The sequence below is a fragment of the Balaenoptera musculus genome, chromosome 5 (assembly GCF_009873245.2).
Source record: "Balaenoptera musculus isolate JJ_BM4_2016_0621 chromosome 5, mBalMus1.pri.v3, whole genome shotgun sequence".
Lineage (NCBI taxonomy): Eukaryota > Metazoa > Chordata > Mammalia > Artiodactyla > Balaenopteridae > Balaenoptera > Balaenoptera musculus.
This window is the reverse complement of record NC_045789.1, coordinates 8,223,284-8,242,415: the sequence shown is the minus strand read 5'-3', so window position 1 is coordinate 8,242,415 and position 19,132 is coordinate 8,223,284. Positions and strand designations below refer to the sequence as shown.

Genomic DNA, 19,132 nt, shown 5'->3' with positions numbered 1-19,132 from the left:
GAAAGGCCTTAAAGTTTTGGACCAATGAGTGGCGCAGCAGAAGAGACCCTCAGGGCCCATAAGCAGCTGTGGACAGCTTTTTAAAAAGAATTTCTAGCTCAGGAGATGGGAGTGCTTTACTTTGAGACAGAGTTAGATTCTGATGGAGATGGTGCCTTCACAGTGTATATGACTTTGGGAAGCTACTATATTCCCTGAACTTCTTTCTTAGCTCCTCACCTGTAATATGGGAATAATAATACTATTTGACTCACAGGACTCTTGGAAAGATTAAGTGAAACAGTCCACAAAATGCTCTTATCAAAGTGGTGGGCAGCTGGCAGGGGCTCTGTAAATACTAGTTTTCTTTCCTGCTCTGAATCCTATGAGAAAAGTCTTTGATGACACTCAAAAAGTTATGTGATTTGCCGTGTCATTACGTGGTAGGCAAAGCTGTTTTGTTTTGTTTTTCACATCCTCAAATGGGAAGCAGCCAGACTGGGGAGCCCCTGAATTGAGAGCTAAGAGCCCTTGTTCAGGCACTGCCACTGGGGATACTGTCTGATCCAGGGCTGGAGACTCTGCCTCAAAGCTGTCTTCAGTACTTGTTAAAAGAGGGTGGGGGGAGCCCGATAATCTGTAGGCCCTTACAGAAGATCACATTCCATAGGGGAAGTACAATTTGGAAATACAGATCTCTTCAATTAATGGCAAACAGAGTTTTATGTTCTTGAAAACTGAATGTTAGCATTGCTGTGAGGAAAAGGCTTATGTGGGTTTATGAAGTTTTGAGCAAATGTGTGTTTCAAGACTCCAGGGTTATGACCTTTAGATAAGAAATGAGTAGTTGTTTCATTCCAGTTTTTCTCCTGGGCTATGGAAGAACAAAATGGTGAGTAGGATTTTTTTTCTGATGATGCTGAGTGATCTAGTTGTATTCCAGAGTAAGCAACCTACCCTGAACCCATCTCTCAGCTGGTCCCACTTCACCACTCATTCATTCATTCATTTGCCCATTCATTCATTGTTTATGTTTTTACGATACGCCAGCATTGAGCTAGGCACTGAGGTCACAGTGAGAAGCAAAATGGACATGGTCCCTGCTTACCCCATGTTCACGATTCACCTGATGAGAAAGGCAATTAACACTTAATAGCAACAATAAATGATAATGTGCTATATTAATAGAAGTGCAAGTCACCCACTGTTATCATTACTAAGTATTTGATAGGTCAGGGAAATCTTCATGGGGAAATTTGAAAATAGGTAGGAGACGATTGGTGGTGGAGAGGGATGGGAAAGAGTGTTTCTGTTTCCAAGATTCATGTAAATGCAGATACCAAATTATTCCATTAGGAATAGCAGGTTTGAAGATTTGAAGAACATATGAGGCGGGGAGTACTAAGCAGTCATTCTGGAAAAGTAGATGGCTCCAGAGCTTGGGGGTGGGTGTCTTGTAAGCCTGTGAGATGTGTCCTGAAGAAACCACGAAAAGAGGCAAGATCATGTCAGATGTTAACAGGATCCCTCAGGCTTGGAATTGAGAAGGATGATTTGGAATAGGAGCAAATTTGGAAGCAGGAAGACAAGATAAAGTGCGATGGTCAAATAGGATAAGGTAGTGGCAGTGAAGAGAGAAAGGGAGAGAAAAGGAAAAGGAGAGGGAGGGAGAGAGGGGAGAGAGGAAGGCTACTTAATTGCGAGGGGGTAAGGGAGACATCAGTGACGGCAGGTCTGGCGTGAGCAGCTCGGCGGCTGATGGGGCCATTTGCTGTCCGAACGCTGGAGGAGGAGCCGACTGAGAGGAGGGGCGGGGGAGGGAGAGCTCCGATGTTTAGTCTTGAGCAAAGTACTACATCTGCAGTATGAGTGTAGTGGGTTGCGTGGCGTCCCCCTACCCAAAACAAATCTACGTCCTTCTCCCTGGACCCTGTGAATTGACCTTATTTAGAAAGTGGGTCTTTGCAGATGTAATTAAATTAAGGATCTCGAGGTGGTGTCATATGGAATTATCCAGATGGAGTCTAGCTCCAATGACAAGGGTTCTTATAAGACTGAAAGAAGACAGAAACAGAGGAGATGGCAGAGGTTAAACTCAGGCTGAGTGAGGAGGCAGGGACGGGAGTGGGGCCGGGTTAGGAGGCGGGGACTGGGGTGGGGCTGAGTGAGGAGGCGGGGACTGGGGTGGGGCCGGGTGAGGAGGTGGGGAATGGGGTGGGGCCGGGTGAGGAGGCGGGGAATGGGGTGGGACCGGGTGAGGAGGCGGGGAATGGGGTGGGGCCGAGTGAGGAGGCGGGGACTGGGGTGGGGCCGGGTGAGGAGGCGGGGAATGGGGTGGGGCCGGGTGAGGAGGTGGGGACTGGGGTGGGGCCGAGTGAGGAGGCGGGGACTGGGGTGGGGCCGGGCGAGGAGGCGGGGAATGGGGTGAGACCGGGTGAGGAGGTGGGGACTGGGGTGGGGCCGAGTGAAGAGGCGGGGACAGGGGTGGGGCCGGGTGAGGAGGCTACCACAAGCCAGGGAACACCCAGAGTCACCAGAAACTAAAAGAGGCAAAGAATAATAGGGCAGCCCTGCTGAACCTTGATTTTGGATTTCCTGCTTCCAGAACTAAGAGAGAATAAATTTCTGTTGTTTTAAGCCACCCAGTTTGTGGAAATTTGCTATGACATCAAGAGAGACTAATACGGGGAGAAGGCATCCAAGCTGAGAAGGCAGGAGTGTGATCTGAAGTCAGCAAAGAAGTCAGGGCTGGAAGTGCACATTTGAGACTCTGATCATTTAGACAACAGATAAATCATGAGCGCAGAAGGAAGCACATAAAGAAGACTCAGAGGAAGAGAGCTGCCTCCACCTGGAATGCTCATCCCCGTCTCTATAGGAAAACTCATCATCTCTTTCAGGACTTCGCTTCATTTCTGGGGGCCCCCTTTGAGCACCCCACTTAAACCCCTGCTCCCTCCTACCATTCCCCTTCTCCTGCTCCAACTTTATTTTTCTCCATAATGCTATTCTCTGAAGTCTACAGGATGGTTTGCTGATTCATGTATCCATCTGTCTGCCTTTACTGGGATATAAGCTCCATGAGGATAGGGGTTTTGTCTGTTTGGGTCACTGGTGTCTGGTGCATCATAGTTGCTTAATAAATGTTTATAGAATGAATGAATTGAGTGAGTATAGCATACACAAGGGAGATTTTTGTAAAATAAGCAGGAAGAGAAGAGCATGCCTGAATGCTGAATGCTGATGAGATGGAGCCAGGAGAAAGAGGGAGGTCAAAGACAGAGGGGAGAAGGGAAATCTGCAATGTCCTGAGGTCCCTAAGGAGCTAGGCAAGGATGGGATCTGAGCACATGGGAAGAGACTGACCCTAGTAAAACAATGAATTTCTTCCATTGTAACTAAAGGAAGAGGAAAAGGTGGCTGCAGATGCTGCGTCTTTAGATTCGGAGGCAAGAAGGTAAGAACCCCAGACTTCCAGTGGCACTGTCTATGCTGCCTTGCGGTTCTTTCCGAGCTGTGCAGAACAGCCTGGTGACAGGTGCAGGGAGGGCGAGGGCTGTATTCAAACAGAGATGAGGCTTTACACAAGGAAAGGACAGAAGAACAATGGAGAAAGAGCATTTGGCAAGGAAGTGGCTGAAATTGTGGGCTAAGGATTTAAAAGTAAACTCTTTTGAAGTCTACAGTGCAGATGGAAAGGTGCAAGTACCATAGAAGGATAGCAGGAAGAATCCTTACAAAATGAACACACGTGTGTGACCAGGATCTTATCACAGGATGTAGAATTTCGTGCAGAGCAGATTAGAGTGAGGACAGAAAGGAGAAAAAGTATCAGAGACCAAAGAGTAATAAGATAAGGTTAAAGAACTGAGGCAGAAGTTGATTTTGTTTTCAGTTTTTTTTTTAATTTTTAAAACATTTAAAAGTTTTTATACAAACTTTAAATGGTACACTCCATTTACAGTTATTAAAAAATATTGGCTTTTTAAGGAATCTTCATACTGTTCTCCATAGTGGCTGCACCAATTTACATTCCCACCAGCAGTGTAGGAGGGTTCCCTTTTCTCCACACCCTCTCCAGCATGTATTATTTGTAGACTTTTTGATGATGGCCATTTTGACCAGTGGGAGGTGATACCTCATCGTAGTTTTGATTTGCATTTCTCTAATAATTAGTGATGCTGAGCAGCTTTTCATGTGCCTCTTGGCCATCTGTATGTCTTCTTTGGAGAAATGCGTATTTAGGTCTTCCACCCATTTTTGATTGGGTTGTTTGTTTTTTTGATATTGAGCTGCATGAGCTGTTTGTATATTTTGGAGATTAATACCTTGTCAGTGGCTTCATTTGCAAATATTTTCTCCCATTCTGTGGGTTTTCTTTTCATTTTGTTGATGGTTTCCTTTGTTGTGCAAAAGCTTCCAGCAATCGCATTCCTGGGCATATATCTGGAGAAAACCATAATTCAAAAGGATACATGCACCCCAGTGTAAATAGTGCTCACTGCAGCACTCACTATTCAATAGCCAAGATATGGAAGCAACCTAAATGTTCATTGACATTTAGGAGGAATCGATAAAGAACATGTGGTACATATATACAACGGAACATTACTCACCCATAAAAAAGAATGAAATAATGCCATTTGCAGTGACATGGAGGGAAGTAGAGATTGTCATACTGAGTGAAGTAAGCCAGAGAAAGACAAATATCATATGATATCACTTACATGTGGAATCTAAGAAAATGGTACGAATGAACCTACTTACCAAACAGAAATTGAGTCACAAATGTAGAAAACAAACTTACGGTTACCAAGGGGGAAAGGAGGGGGAGGGAAAATTTGGGAGATTGGGATTGACATATACACACTACTATATATATATAAAATAGATAACTAATAAGAACCTACTGTATAGCACAGGGAACTCTATTCAATACTCTGTAATGAGACTCTGACAATGGGCTACCACGCATTCAGAGTTCTGGATCATCAGGTGGCCTTGTGGTTTGAAGACGAATTCCTTTAAAGCTCATTTCTAAGCAGAGTCCAACCTTGAGGAGACCTTCAAGATGGCAGAAGAGTAAGACATAGAGATCACCTTCCTCCCCACAAATACATCAGAAATACATCTACATGTGGAACAACTCCTACAGAACACCTACTGAACGCTGGCAGAAGACCTCTGACTTCCCAAAAGTCAAGAAAATCTCCACGTACCTGGGTAGGGCAAAAGAAAAAAGAAAAAACAGAGACAAAAGAATAGGGATGGGACCTGCACCTCTGGGAGGGAGCTGTGAAGGAGGAAAAGTTTCTACACACTAGGGAGCCCCTTCACTGGTGGAGATGGGGGGTTGGCTGGGGGGAAGCTTTGGAACCATGGAGGAGAGGGCAGCAACAGGGGTGCAGAGAGCAAAGCAGAGAGATTTCTGAACAGAGGATCAGTTCCAACCAGCACTCACCAGCCTGAGGGGCTTGTCTGCTCACCCGCTAGGCTGGGTAAGGGCTGGGAGCTGAGGCTTGGGCTTCAGAGGTCAGATCCCAGGGAGAGGACTGGGGCTGTCTGCGTGAACACAGCCTGAAGGGGGCTAGTGCGCCACGGCTAGCCGGGAGGGAATCGGGGAAAAACTATGGACCTGCTGGAGAGGCAAGAGACCTTTGTTTTGAGGTACACAAGGAGAGGGGCTTCCTGCTCCGTGTGCCCACGTAAGGCAGAACACTGTCTAAACGAGCTCCAGAGACAGGCGCAAGCCACAGCTATCATCTCGGACCCCAGAGACAGGCATGAGACACTAAGGCTGCTGCCACTGCCACCAAGAAGCCTGTGTGCATGTGCAGGTCACTATCCACCCTCCCCTGGGAGCCTGTGCAGCCCGCCACGGCCAGGGTCCTGTGATCCAGGGACAAGTTGTCTGGGAGAGCACACAGGGCACCTCAGACTGTTGTAATGTCACGCCGGCCTCTGCTGCATCAGGTTCATCCTGCATTCCAATTATGAGTACCGTACACCTCCCTCTCCCCAGCCTGAGTGAGCAAGAGAGCCCTAATCAGCCGCTGCTTTCAGCCCCTCCTGTCTGGGTGGGGAACAGACTCCTGAGGGCAGCCTACACGCAGAGGCGGGGCCAAAACCAAAGTTGAACCCCAGGAGCTGTGCGAACAAAGCAGAGAAAGGGAACTTTCTCTGTGCAGCCTCAGGAGAAGCAGATTAAATCCCCACAGTCAACTTGATAAACACTGCATCTGAAGAATACCTGAATAGAGGACGAATGTTCCCAAAATGGAGGCGTTGGACTTTGGGAGCAACTGTAGACTTGAGGTTTGCTTTCTGCGTCTAATTTCTTTCTAGTTTTATGTTTATCTTAGTTTCGTATTTAGTGTTTATTATCATTCCTGGATTTGTTTATTGGTTCGGTTGCTCTCTTCCTTTATTTTACATATATATATATATATTTTTTTTCCCTCTTTCTCTCTTTGTGAGTGTGTTTGTATTTGCTTCTTTGTGTGATTTTGTCTGTATAAGTTTGTTTTTACCATTTATCCTAGGGTTCTGTCTGTTCATTTTTTTGTTTTTGTTTTTGTTTTTCTTCTCTCTTCCTTTTCTTCTGAGCTGTGTGGCTGGCCGGGTCTTGGTGCTCCAGCTGGGTATCGGTCCTGAGCCTCCGAGGTGGGAGGGCCGAGTCCAGGACATTGGACCACCAGAAACCTCCCGGTAATATCAATCAGCGAGAGCTCTCCCAGAGATCTCTGTCTCAACACTAAGACCCAGCTCCACCCAATGTCCAGCAAGCTCCAGTGCTGGACACCCTATGCCAAACAACTGGCAAGACAGGAACACAACCCCACCCATTAGCAGAGAGGCTGCCTAAAGTCATACTAAGTTCACAGACACCCCAAAACACACCACCAGATGCAGCCCTGCCCACCAGAAGGATAAAATACAGCCCAACCCACCAAAACACAATCACCAGTCCCCTCCAGCAGGAAGCCTACTCAGGCCACTGAAGCAACCTCACCCACTGGGTGTAGACACCAAAAATAACGGGAACTACAAACCTGCAGCCTGCAAAAGGAGACTTTAAACACATTAATTAAACAAAATGAGAACACAGAGAAATATGCAGCAGATGAAGGAGCAAGGTAAAAACCCACCAGACCAAAAAAATGAAGAGGAAATAGGCAGTCTACATGAAAAAGAATTCAGAATAATGATAGTAAAGATGAGCCAAAATCTTGGAAATAGAATGGAGAAAACACAAGAAACGTTTAACAAGGACCTAAAAGAACTAAAGAGCAAACAAACAATGATGAACAACACAATAAATGAAATTAAAAACGTTCTAGAAGGACTCAATAGCAGAATAACTGAGGCAGAAGAATGGATAAGTGACCTGGAAGATAAAATAGTGGAAATAACTACCACAGAGCAGAATAAAGAAAAAAGAAAGAAAAGAACTGAGGGCAGTCTCAGAGACCTCTGGGACAACATTAAACGCACCAACATTCGAATTATAGGGGTCCCAGAAGAGGAAGAGAAAAAGAAAGGAATGCAGAAAATATTTGAAGAGATTATAGTTGAAAACTGCCCCAATAAGGGTAAGGAAATAGTCAAGCAAGTCCAGGAAGTGCAGAGAGTCCCATACAGGATAAATCCAAGGAGAAACATGCAAAGCCACATATTAATCAAACTATCAAAAATTAAATACAAAGAAAAAATATTAAAGGCAGCAAGGGAAAAGCAACAAATAACTTACAAGGGAAACACCATAATGTTAAAAGCTGATCTTTCAGCAGAAACTCTACAAGCTAGAAGGGAGTGGCAGGACATATTTAAAGTGATGAAAGAGAAAAGCGAGCTCCATGTGGTTTTGGGGGTGATTTGCTGATGTGGGGTGAAGGAGGTCATTTAAATCTGTTGAAGAACTTAGAAGCCAGTCGTTGGGCAAGTCATCTACTCAAATATTCAGTCATCCAGGACAATGGAAAGACTTCAAAGTCTTAAATGTGTATGCAGTAGTGACCTGGAGTTCAACAGAAAACAGCGAGGAAAAGTGGTGACAAGGAAACAGGAACAGTGACCAAGCTTCAAATAAACAAGAGAATGAGGAGAGAGGGAGAATGAAGGACGAGGGGACTTGAAGCAGCAGTCTGGTTTGGATAAGGTTGTGACTCCACCTTCAGATTCTGTGGAATTGGGAAAAGAGCAGTGTCTGCGTGAAAGGGCTGCAGGGGATATTGAGCCTCTGGGCAAAGCCAGTCTCAGCGAGGGCCAGGAAGTCAGGGAGTGGAGTGGAATTTCCAGGATAAAGGCTGGGGTTATGAGAGTTTGGAAACCCATAACTGAATTTCCACAGAATATAGGTGGGGGCAGGAAGGAGACAGAGGAAGATGCAGTAAGACATTTGTCTTTTTGATCAGGATTACTGTTCACTTCTAGAGGTTGTTTCTGCCCCATTGATCATCTCTTGAGGGGAGTCCTGATGTCTGGTCTCACCTAGGGATCCTCTGTCACCTCATTCATTTTCTAAGTGTTCTTCAATGTGACTTTCATTTCTTCCTTTTAGAGTCTGTATTCTTTGTAAAATTCAAATTACTTCTATCTCCTTAACCTCACTTTCAACTTTTATTTGACCTTTAATGCCTTGTTTGGATAAACTTTTAAATTTCAGGTATTTTGGAGTAAGATTTAGGAAAATTTGGTTATCTAAGTGACAAAAAGGGAGCCATTCTCTCTTTTCTACCTTTTCAAGTAACTTAGCTCTTCCCCCTGCCCCTCCCTCCTTCCTTTCCTTCTTCCTCTCCTTATTCGGACGATAACATTGTGGTGTAAGGATCACAGCGCCTCTTAGCAGTTCTCCATGAGTGCTCTATTATTTTAATTGCTACCTTTCTCTCAACATGTTAAAACACTTACTTCCTTCCCTCTGCACAGTATAGAGGACCTAATACCTACAAATTCTGCTTTGATGGTGGGTTGGCAGGTGTTATTTCTGAAACTAAAAGGTGTCTACCGCTAATGAATGGGCTTAAATTCATGGAAAGGATTCTGGTTTGAGGGAGAAAGTGATGCTGAACTGAATAAGATAATTAAGGACCTACTATCAAAATTAACTGACTATTTTAGAATCAGGATGATAGTCTTCAATAACACCTCCTGGTTTAATTATGCATAATAAATACAGATGAACTCTAGGTTTACTCTTTCCTGTATCTCTAATCATTATATGATGTATTCCCATTTCTAGAGGGGAATTTAAGTTATTTGCATCCATGTGCTACAGATGGTATCTAATGTTGCAAATCTTCTTGGAACATATTTATTTAACATCGAGTAGAGTCAGGCACCATGCTGGGTGTAACATTAAGAAAAAATATAAGGTTATAACGTGGAAAAAGAAATGTGAAAGCATTTTCACATCTCTTTTCCTCAAGTAATCTTATGTACTTTAAAATATACCTTAGGGTCTTAAAGCCTGTAACATTTATTGCTCTGTTTTAAGTAAAGGCAGAGCTTAAGAAATTCAGTTTTAAAGAAGTCACCACTTAAACACATTTTGTATACTGTCCCCTTCAAGACACCTTAGTACATTAATGAGTGACATAAATAAATAGATGTAAAAGATGCATATTACAGACACACTCAAAGTGTGAATTTATTATAATCAAGTGTTATATTCTTGAGGAGGAAGTTCTGTTAATATTTTTATATTCTTTGTGTGTGGCATCAACCGTGTTTCCCCTTCTTGCTAAGTACTAGCAGTTGTATGATCAAGTTATTTAATTTCCCTCCAAGTTTTATTTTACAGTTGTAACATAAATATTGAATTATTTGAATATGAGAATGTCTCACATTTAAAGCAGACATCCTATCCTGGTGAGTTTTCTGTTTTCCAGGTTTAAACATTCTCAGGGTTTCCAGCTGCCTCTTTATAAGCACAGTTTTTAATATTCTGATTGTCTTTGTCTCAAGAAACCTTTTTGCTAATCTCTGATTAAAAGTTTAACACCTAGAACCGTGTATAATACCCTTAATAAGGTCTAACTAATTAATCAGAGGTTTCATTTTCCACCTTTGATACACTTTATTATTATTACTAATGTAGTAGAATTTATATTAGTTGGTTTGTCAATACATCGCTTATATTTTATTCACTGTCAACTAGAGTTCTTATGCTATTTTAACTCGTGTTAATGAGTAATAACCATAACAGTTGTAGCTAATAGAGTGTTTAATAGCTGACAAAGACTGTTTTAAACAGTTTGCATGATTAACAATTTTATTCCTTTAGTAACCTTCTGAATTAGGTATGATATTCTTTCACTTTTTTTTAACATCTTTATTGGAGTATAATTGCTTTACTTAACAGAAATTGTTTAGTTTCTGCTTTATAACAAAGTGAATCAGCTATACATATACATATATCCCCATATCTCCTCCCTCTTGTGTCTCCCTCCCACCCTCCCTATCCCACCCCTCTAGGTGGTCACAAAACACCTAGCTGATCTCCCTGTGCTATGCAGCTGCTTCCCACTAGCTATCTATTTTACATTTGGTAGTGTATACATGTCCATGCCACTCTCTCACTGCGTCCCAGCTGACCCTTCCCCTTCCCTGTGTCCTCAAGTCCATTCTCTATGTCTGTGTCTTTATTCCTGTCCTGCCCCTAGGTTCTTCAGAACCTTTTTTTTTTTTTTGAGATTCCATATATATGTGTTAGCATATGGTATTTGTTTTTCTGTTTCTGACTTACCTCACTCTGTATGACAGACGCTATGTCCATCCACCTCACAACAAATAACACAATTTCTATTCTTTCACTTTTAAAGATGAGTAAACTTAGACATTGCATAGGAAGTTAGCAGGTGGCAGAACGGGGATTAAAATTAAGCATTCTGTCAAAGAGTGTTCTGCCTATGTTTTCCTCTAGGAGTTTTATAGTATCTGGTTTTTAATCCATTTTGAGTTTATTTTTGTGTATGGTGTTAGGGAGTGTTCCAATTTCATTCTTTTACATGTAGCTGTCCAGTTTTCCCAGCACCACTTATTGAAGAGACTGGCTTTACTCCATTGTATATTCTTGCCTCCTTTGTTGTAGATTGATTGAACATAGGTGCGTGAGTTTATTTCTGAGCTTTTTCTCCTGTTCCATTGATCTATATTTCTGTTTATGTGCCAGTACCATACTGTTTTTATTACTGTAGCTTTGCAGTGTAGTCTGAAGTCAGGGTGCCTGATTCCTCCAGGCCCATTTTTCTTTCTCTGTTTTTCTTTCTGTTTTGCTTTGGCTATTCAGGGACTTTTGTATTTCCATACAAATTTAAAATATTTTTGTTCTAGTTATGTGAAAATATGCCATTGGTAATTTGATAGGAATTGCACTGTATCTGTAGACTGCCTTAGGTAGTATAGTCATTTTGACAGTATTGATTCTTCCAATCTAAGAACGTGGTATATGTTCCTATATGTTTGCATCATCTTTGATTTCCTTTGTGAGCATCTTATAGCTTTCAGAGTACAGGTGTTTTTGCCTCTTTAGATAAGTTTATTCCTAGGTATTTTATTCTTTTTGATGCAATGGTATCTTTTTGGATCTGTCTCCTAAAGCAATGGAAATAAAAACAAAAATAAACAAATGGGACCTAAGTAAACTTAAAAGACCTTGCACAGCAAAGGAAACCATAAACAAAACAAAAAGATAACCTACAGAATGGAAGAAGATATTTGCAAATGATGCTACCAAGAAGGGATTATCTCCAAAATAGATGAACAGATCATACAACTCAATATCAAAAAACCAAACAACCCAATTAAAAAATGGTCAGAAGATCTAAATAGACATTTATCTAAAGAAGACATACAGATGGCCAAGAGGCACATGAGAAGACGCTCAACATTGCTAATTATTAGAGAAATGCAAATCAAAACTACAATTAGGTATCACCTCACTCTGGTCAGAATAGCCATCATCAAATGTCTATAAATAATAAATGCTGGAGAGGATGTGGAAAAAAGGGAACACCCCTACACTGTTGGTGGGAATGTAAATTGATACAGCCATTATGGAGAACAGTATGGAGGTTCCTTAAAAAACTAAAAATAGAGCTACCATATGATCCTGCAATCCCACACCTAGGCATATATCCAGAGAAAAACATAATTCAAAAAGATGCATGCACCCCAATGTTCATTGCAGCACTATTTCCAATAGCCAGGTCATGGAAGCAACCTAAGTGTTCATTGACAGATGAATGGATAAAAAAGATGTGGTATGTATACAATGGAATATTACTCAGCCATAAAAAGAATGAAATAATGCCATTTGCAGAAACCTGGATAGACCTAGATATTATCATAATGAGTGAAGTAAGCCAGACAGAGAAATACAAATATCATATGATATCACTTATGTGTGGAATCTAAAAAAAATGATACAAATGAACTTATATACAAAACAGAAATAGATCCACAGACACAGAAAACAAACTTATGGTTACCAAAGGGGAATGGGGGGAGGGGTAAATTAAGAGTTTGGGATTAACCCAAACAAGCTACTATATATAAAATAGATAACCAACAAGAACCTACTGTATAGCACAGGGGACTATACTCAATATTTTGTAATAACCTATAAGGAAAAGGATCTGAAAATATATATATATATGCATGTATAACTGAATCCATTTGCTGTACACCTGAAACTACTACAACACTGTAAATCAACTATATTTCAATTTAAAAAAATAGTTAGGCAGTCTGGATCCAGACTCATGCTTGTATCTTGTGGATACTCTTTCTATATGATCTGATTTACTTACTCAGAAACTATAGATGCAATTGTTACTACTTTTAAATAAACATTTTATTTGGAATAATTTTAGCTTTACAAGAAAGTTGCAAAGAAGTACAGAGAGTTCCCATCAATCACGCACCCTGTTTACCTATTTAGCATCTTACATAACCACTTGTAAAAACTAAGAAACCCACATTGGTGTATTACTATTCATTAATCTCCAGACTTCATTTGAATTTCACTAGTCTTCCCACTAGTACCCTTTTCTCTGTCCCCAGGTGCCATCTAGGACACCACATTACATTTAGCCATCTGACTCCTTGGTCTTCTCTGGTCTGTGGCAGCTTCTCAGTCTTCCCTTGTTTTTGCTGACTTTGGCGGTTTTGAGAAGTATTTGTCAGGCATTTTGTAGAATGTCTCTCAATTTGGGTTTGTCTGATTTTCTTTCTCACTATTAGACTGGAATTATGAATTTTGGGGAACAGTGGCATAGAGATGAAGTGCCCTCCTCATCACATCATTCCAGTGGTACATGATATCAACATGATTTATCCCTGGTGATATTGACCTTGACCACTTGGCCAAGGCAGTGTTTGCTAGGTTCCTCCACTGTAAAGTTACTTTTTTTCTCCTTTCAGTATTCTGATCTATGGGAGCGATTTACTAAGTAGAACCCAGGCTCCAGAGGCCAGGAATGAAATTATTTTTAATCTATAAGTTTCAGATCATAACATAAACCTTTCCTTCCACATCATTTCAGGTATCCTCTAAGCATATCGGTGGCTTAAAAAAGTCAGTAAGAGGAATGATTATTATGCCTTTTATGAATGACATGAAACTGATAAGGATAAGGGATGTATGAGATGAAAAAGCAAACATTTACTCAGGCTCCTATACAGAGCTATTTTAACCTGTATTTTTTAAATTGGAGATTTTGATCCAGTGTTTCCCAGTGTGTGTTATACAAAAATCCTAGCTTTGTGGGAAGTTAATTGGCATTATTTGAATTAAGGAATCCATTACCAAATAAATATGAAAAACCTTGGTAAAACAAAGGTAACAATTTTTCTTTATTGAGTACTTTTCAGAGCTTTAAAAATGTCTATATGCATTGTACCTCTCCAAAAGAATATAATATGCAGTGTTTCCAAATTTTATATGATATCACAACACTTAGAGTATTAGAGTATCTCAAGGAACTAGAACTTTTGCAAACGTTTCAGGAATAGCTGCTTTATTTTAGATCCAGTGAAGCCTTCTGGGTCCATATGCAACTTGGTGACTTAGACGACATTGTGACAGAGAGTCACCTGCAAAGGCCAGCTACAGATACTAATTATACTTTCTTATCATGTGGATCAAATTATTTACAAGATGCCTTGTGACTTGTCTTTAATTGTCACTATTTCCATTAGCAGTCTAATTCAGTACATTTTTTCCAAAGTTGTTCTCTAATAGGTTATAGAGTAAGCATTACAATAGCGTAGTCATTATTAAACATTTCTTTGGAACTGTTATTTTGGAGCATCTATAAAAGCTAGTCAAATACCTTTCATAAACGCATTGTCAGCAAATTTTCATTCATAATTTCAGAAGCAGTGAGAGTAACTGAGAGAAGGAGGAGTGAAGTCAGTGATCAAGCTGGGTAGTACAGATTTGAGATTAAAAAAATGCGACTATAAAGTAAGTAAAGTGATTTTTGTGTGTGTGTGTCTCTTGAAAACTATTCTTGATGTTTTTTTCAGGAAAGGAAGTCCAAACGTTTTTGGTAGAATCACAGGAATAACTACATAACTTCTAAGGTTTGAGAGGTCTTTAAATTGGCATGTGAGGAATATTTTAGATCAGACAGTGATTTTATCCGAGGGATAAGGAATAGCCGTAAAACAGCTAGTAGGGGCTGATGTCCAACTAGCCAAGACAGTGCCTCACCTTGCTGCAGCCTCCCCTGGCACCTCGGCGAGGTCTGCACGCTGGATCCCCTTGGTCTCAGCTCCCTTCTTTGCACAACGACTACTGGAAGGTACACCGATTTAGATGCATAAGTATTGGAGGATGTGTGTGTGTGCACATGTGTGTATGTGCTTTGTCTTATTACAATACCTGGTCATCAAGTCTTCTGAACAACTGAAATGAAAGAACAGTCACAGATGTATTCAAAGTAACTTTTAACTTTTACACAATAATTATCAGTGTTCCAAATTCAAGAAACACAGAATAATGGATGTTGAGGTCAGTGTCTTGAATCAAGAGGCATCTTGCAGCTTCAGGAGAATGGCTCGTTTGTCGCACCTGCTGTCTGGTTAATACTGCTGACTAAAGGGAGGGAGTTTTTATTACTACCTCATTTTTAACTGGTAAAGAATCAAGGACTTAGAAAATGCTACATTCACTTTGAAGAACAAAACGATACTGAATACTCTCCAGAACTGGGATACAAATGATTTCTCAGCATGTGTGATGCTTTGAATTTAATAATGACACAGAGAACTGAATATTATTATGATATTATTTAAAGCTTCATTTGGTTTTATTTTTAATACCATTACTTTTGGTAATGCTAGTAAAATACTGTTTTTTTGTTTGTTTTGTTTTTTGCCTGGGTTTTCTTTTATTTTTTTTGGTCTTTTTATTGAATGAAGGATGCTTTAAATTCTATACTGCTTTACAATTTTCGAGTTGCACACAAATGATTTCATATAATCCAATAATAACCCTTTTTTCTCCTACCCCTATATTGCCCCTCCCCTCTTCCCTCTCCCCACTGGTAACCACTAATTTGTTCTCTATATCTGTGAATCTGCTTCTTTTTACTTTATTCACTAGTTTGTTGTATTTTTTAGGTTCCACACATAAGTGATACCGAGTTTAATACTATTACTTCTAACTTGTTCCCAAAAGTTCAAATAATACATAAGTTTATAAATAAGAAGTGAAATCCCTGCATACCAACACCTAGTATGAGAAGCTGTTCACAGTTTGAAATGTGAGCTGCTAGATAATATTCTATGATTATACAAATACTCATACATAGGTGGTTTTAAAAAACTAGTATGATGCTAAACACATTGTTTTGGAACTTTTTTTCCCTACTTATATTTTGAGCATTATTCCCTGTCAGTATATATAGATTTTGAAGGCTGCATAGTATGTGTGTGTGTACAACACAATTGAAATATCTGTTCCCATGGTGATCAAAATGTACTTTGCATCATCTTTTTTTTTTTTTTTTACAATTTTAAACAAAGCTGCATCAAAGACCTTTGTTCCTATATCTTAAGCACCGTAGATAAAGTTTCTGTCAGGTACACTTCTAGGTGCTCATGGTTATGTTTTGTTAGAGCGTGACCATTCTCATGGACTGAATGAGCGGCTTGCCCAGATCACGCAGCTTCAACCAGCTCTACCTAACCTATGCTACCCGGTGACCTGTGTGTTACCAGAAGGATGTTTTCTCTAGGGCGGCCATGGCACACGGAGTGAGGGCATCTTTCCTCTCCAGCTGATTCCTGGTGCCCTCATTGCATAACTGGCGCTGTAGTGGATGTAAAGCCTGGAGGGCAGTGGAATTGTCATCAGGAAGTGAGCCTGTGTGATGGGTACAAGGACTGAGTCGGGGTGAATGTTGAGGAAAATGGGGACGTTTCTATTGTGTTTCTGGGAGAAGACTGCTGCAGTTCTGAGCTTCTGAACTGCCTCTGCTTTCTTCTCTAAATTCCTTTCCTTTGGTTATCCTGAACATTTAATTCAAGTGATCACAGGGGTTTTCAGACTTCACCAACGCTCAGTTATTTTCTTCAAAATTTTAAATAACCCTAATAAGCACAGTTATCTCATACTTGATGTTTTTACTTTCAATATATATTTTTGTCTGCTGAAGAAGTTAATATGGCTAAAGGTAATGTCATGAAATTCACTGAAACAACATAATTTCAGTGAGACCAACATGATTTCATTCAAAATAGGTCCATTCTGGAGAGAATTGCATTTTCTTTACATTTTTTCCCCCTTCTTAAGGTATTCCTATGCCTCTGGTCTAAAACTGTTTACAGGAAGTCACCTTTAAAAGCCGTTTTCTGCCACAGCCTATTTTTATCCCTTTCTTTTGAATTTATATATATATACATTTTATATATACCACTGTTCCATACCTCAAATTATTTTGAAGAGTAAATCCACTCAGTTTACTATGACTTCTCAGAAATACTTTTCCCCTTCAGTCTTACTTTGGATTCTTTTTCATGGATCATTAGGATGGGTAAGACAATTTAGAACCAATGAAGAAGAACTGGGTTTGATGTCAGGAGACGAGGGCCATGACATTTATACTCTCTGAGCCTCAGGATAGCATATAAGCCTCAATTGCCTGACTTCCCTTTGGGTATCATATCTTTGGGGCACCCGTATGTACAAAACTAAATTTGCTTTTCTCCTGTTAATCTGTCTCGTGTCAATTTAATTATTAGACTAGCCAAAGAACCTGGAAGTGGAGAAGGGAAAAATTTTCCACCCTGACACCTTACCGAGTAGCAAGAGTTAGTGTAACCTCATCTAATTTTCTTTATTAATGAGGTAGGAATTATTCTATTTTTAATTTTAAAAATTAAAAGAATTAAAAATTAAAATAAGAGAGTTGCGATTTCTGGACATTTAAAGTTGAGATGAATGTAGGCTAAATAAGCACCAGTACTCTGTAAGTAGCAGAATGAGATCCAAACTCAAACCTTTGGATTCCAAACCCTGTATTTGTCCCCACTTTCCAGACTGAGGAAGATACAGGGTCGTTTGTGTCTAGAGTAGATGTACGGACCAAAGAGGAAACATCTTTCCAGGTAGTCTTTGCATAGAGACTACAGCAAGAATTAACTTCCACTGAGGCTGGAACTGTGTGTGAGGAGAGAACCTTCTCCATCTCTTCTCACACGACACAACTCTCAAGTTAATACATCTGCAGCTGTATTTCCATATAGGGAAATAATGTTTCTATATCCATATAGACCCCTCCATGGTGTGGGCAAGTATCCTCTACTGTTCTATGAGGCAGGGATAGTCATCTGCACTTTATTCTCTTACAAATGAGGAAATTGAGGCTTGGTATGGTTAAGTAATTTTCCCAAGATCACAGTTTCTAAAAGGAAGAGGCAGGATTTTTACATGTTTTTCTATTTATAGCTCCTGCTAACTTTATATGTAGCTCAGCTGCTATACTATTTACAAGATGAGACAAAACAGTTAGTAATCTTTTACTGCTATCACGGAAAGCCGAAGGTTGAAAATCAAACAAACTAAGGTGAGGTCTTATATATATCAACATCTCCTCCATTCACCCACTCTCAAAACCACGTGATAGCAACTAAGATAAATAAACTTAAAGGAATCCAGTGTCAATGCTTTTTTTATTTTATTTATTTATTTATTTATTTATTTATTTATTTATTTATGGCTGTGTTGGGTCTTCATTTCTGTGCGAGGGCTTTCTCTAGTTGTGGCAAGTGGGGGCCACTCTTCATCGCGGTGCGCGGGCTTCTCACTATCGCGGCCTCTCTTGTTGTGGAGCACAGGCTCCAGACGCGCAGGCTCAGTAGTTGTGGCTCACGGGCCTAGTTGCTCCGCGGCATGTGGGATCTTCCCAGACCAGGGCTCGAACCTGTGTTCCCTGCATTGGCAGGCAGACTCCCAACCACTGCGCCACCAGGGAAGCCCCCAGTGTCAATGCTTTTAAATGATTTTCAAATTTTAACTGTAGTTCTTTAGTCTGTATTTCTGGACATCAGAAGGATCCAGTGACCTGATTATAGGTGTTTCACACAGATTACAAAGTGTGGGAATTGAAGGATAAAATTGGAAGATTTATGTTTTTAATCCTATTCTGCATTTTAAAATACAATTTGGGAGGAAGCAGCAGATATGTTTTGACCTACTGAATCATGGGAGTTCCCAAGGTCAATTGTTGCTTATCCTTAATTCATATTTCCTCTGGGGACTGAAAGTTCTCATCTGGTTGTCTGAACAAAGTATGCTATTAATTCTTTTTTTCTTTTCATGGCTTGATTTTTCTCTGAGTTGGTAACTTAGATCAGATGCAGGAAAGTAACCCTCTCTCGAAAAAGAAGAATGTTTTTATTTATTCTAACTTGGGTCATCTGAAGTCTGTTCTATTTGGAGCATTAAAATATTATGTGCTTGACCAATCAAGAATGGCAACCATTCAGCTACACAGAAAATCTGTATGGAAAACTTTCTCCCTGTGGCTTTTATAAAGCACACACAGTATAGTCAATATGACTACAGTTCAGTATGATACTTGTTTTATGTAATCAAATGAATAGTGCATTTATCCAGACAGTGCTAATGTAATAGCATTAT

At 40.4% G+C, this 19,132-nt stretch overlaps 1 protein-coding gene across 1 annotated transcript in view; it reads left to right on the top strand.

Annotated features, from left to right (window-relative positions):
- The window catches only part of LOC118895881 (putative tripartite motif-containing protein 75), a 293,235-nt gene that overhangs the window by 234,759 nt on the left and 39,344 nt on the right, over nt 1-19,132 (top strand). The gene's annotated exons all lie outside the window — the stretch shown is intronic.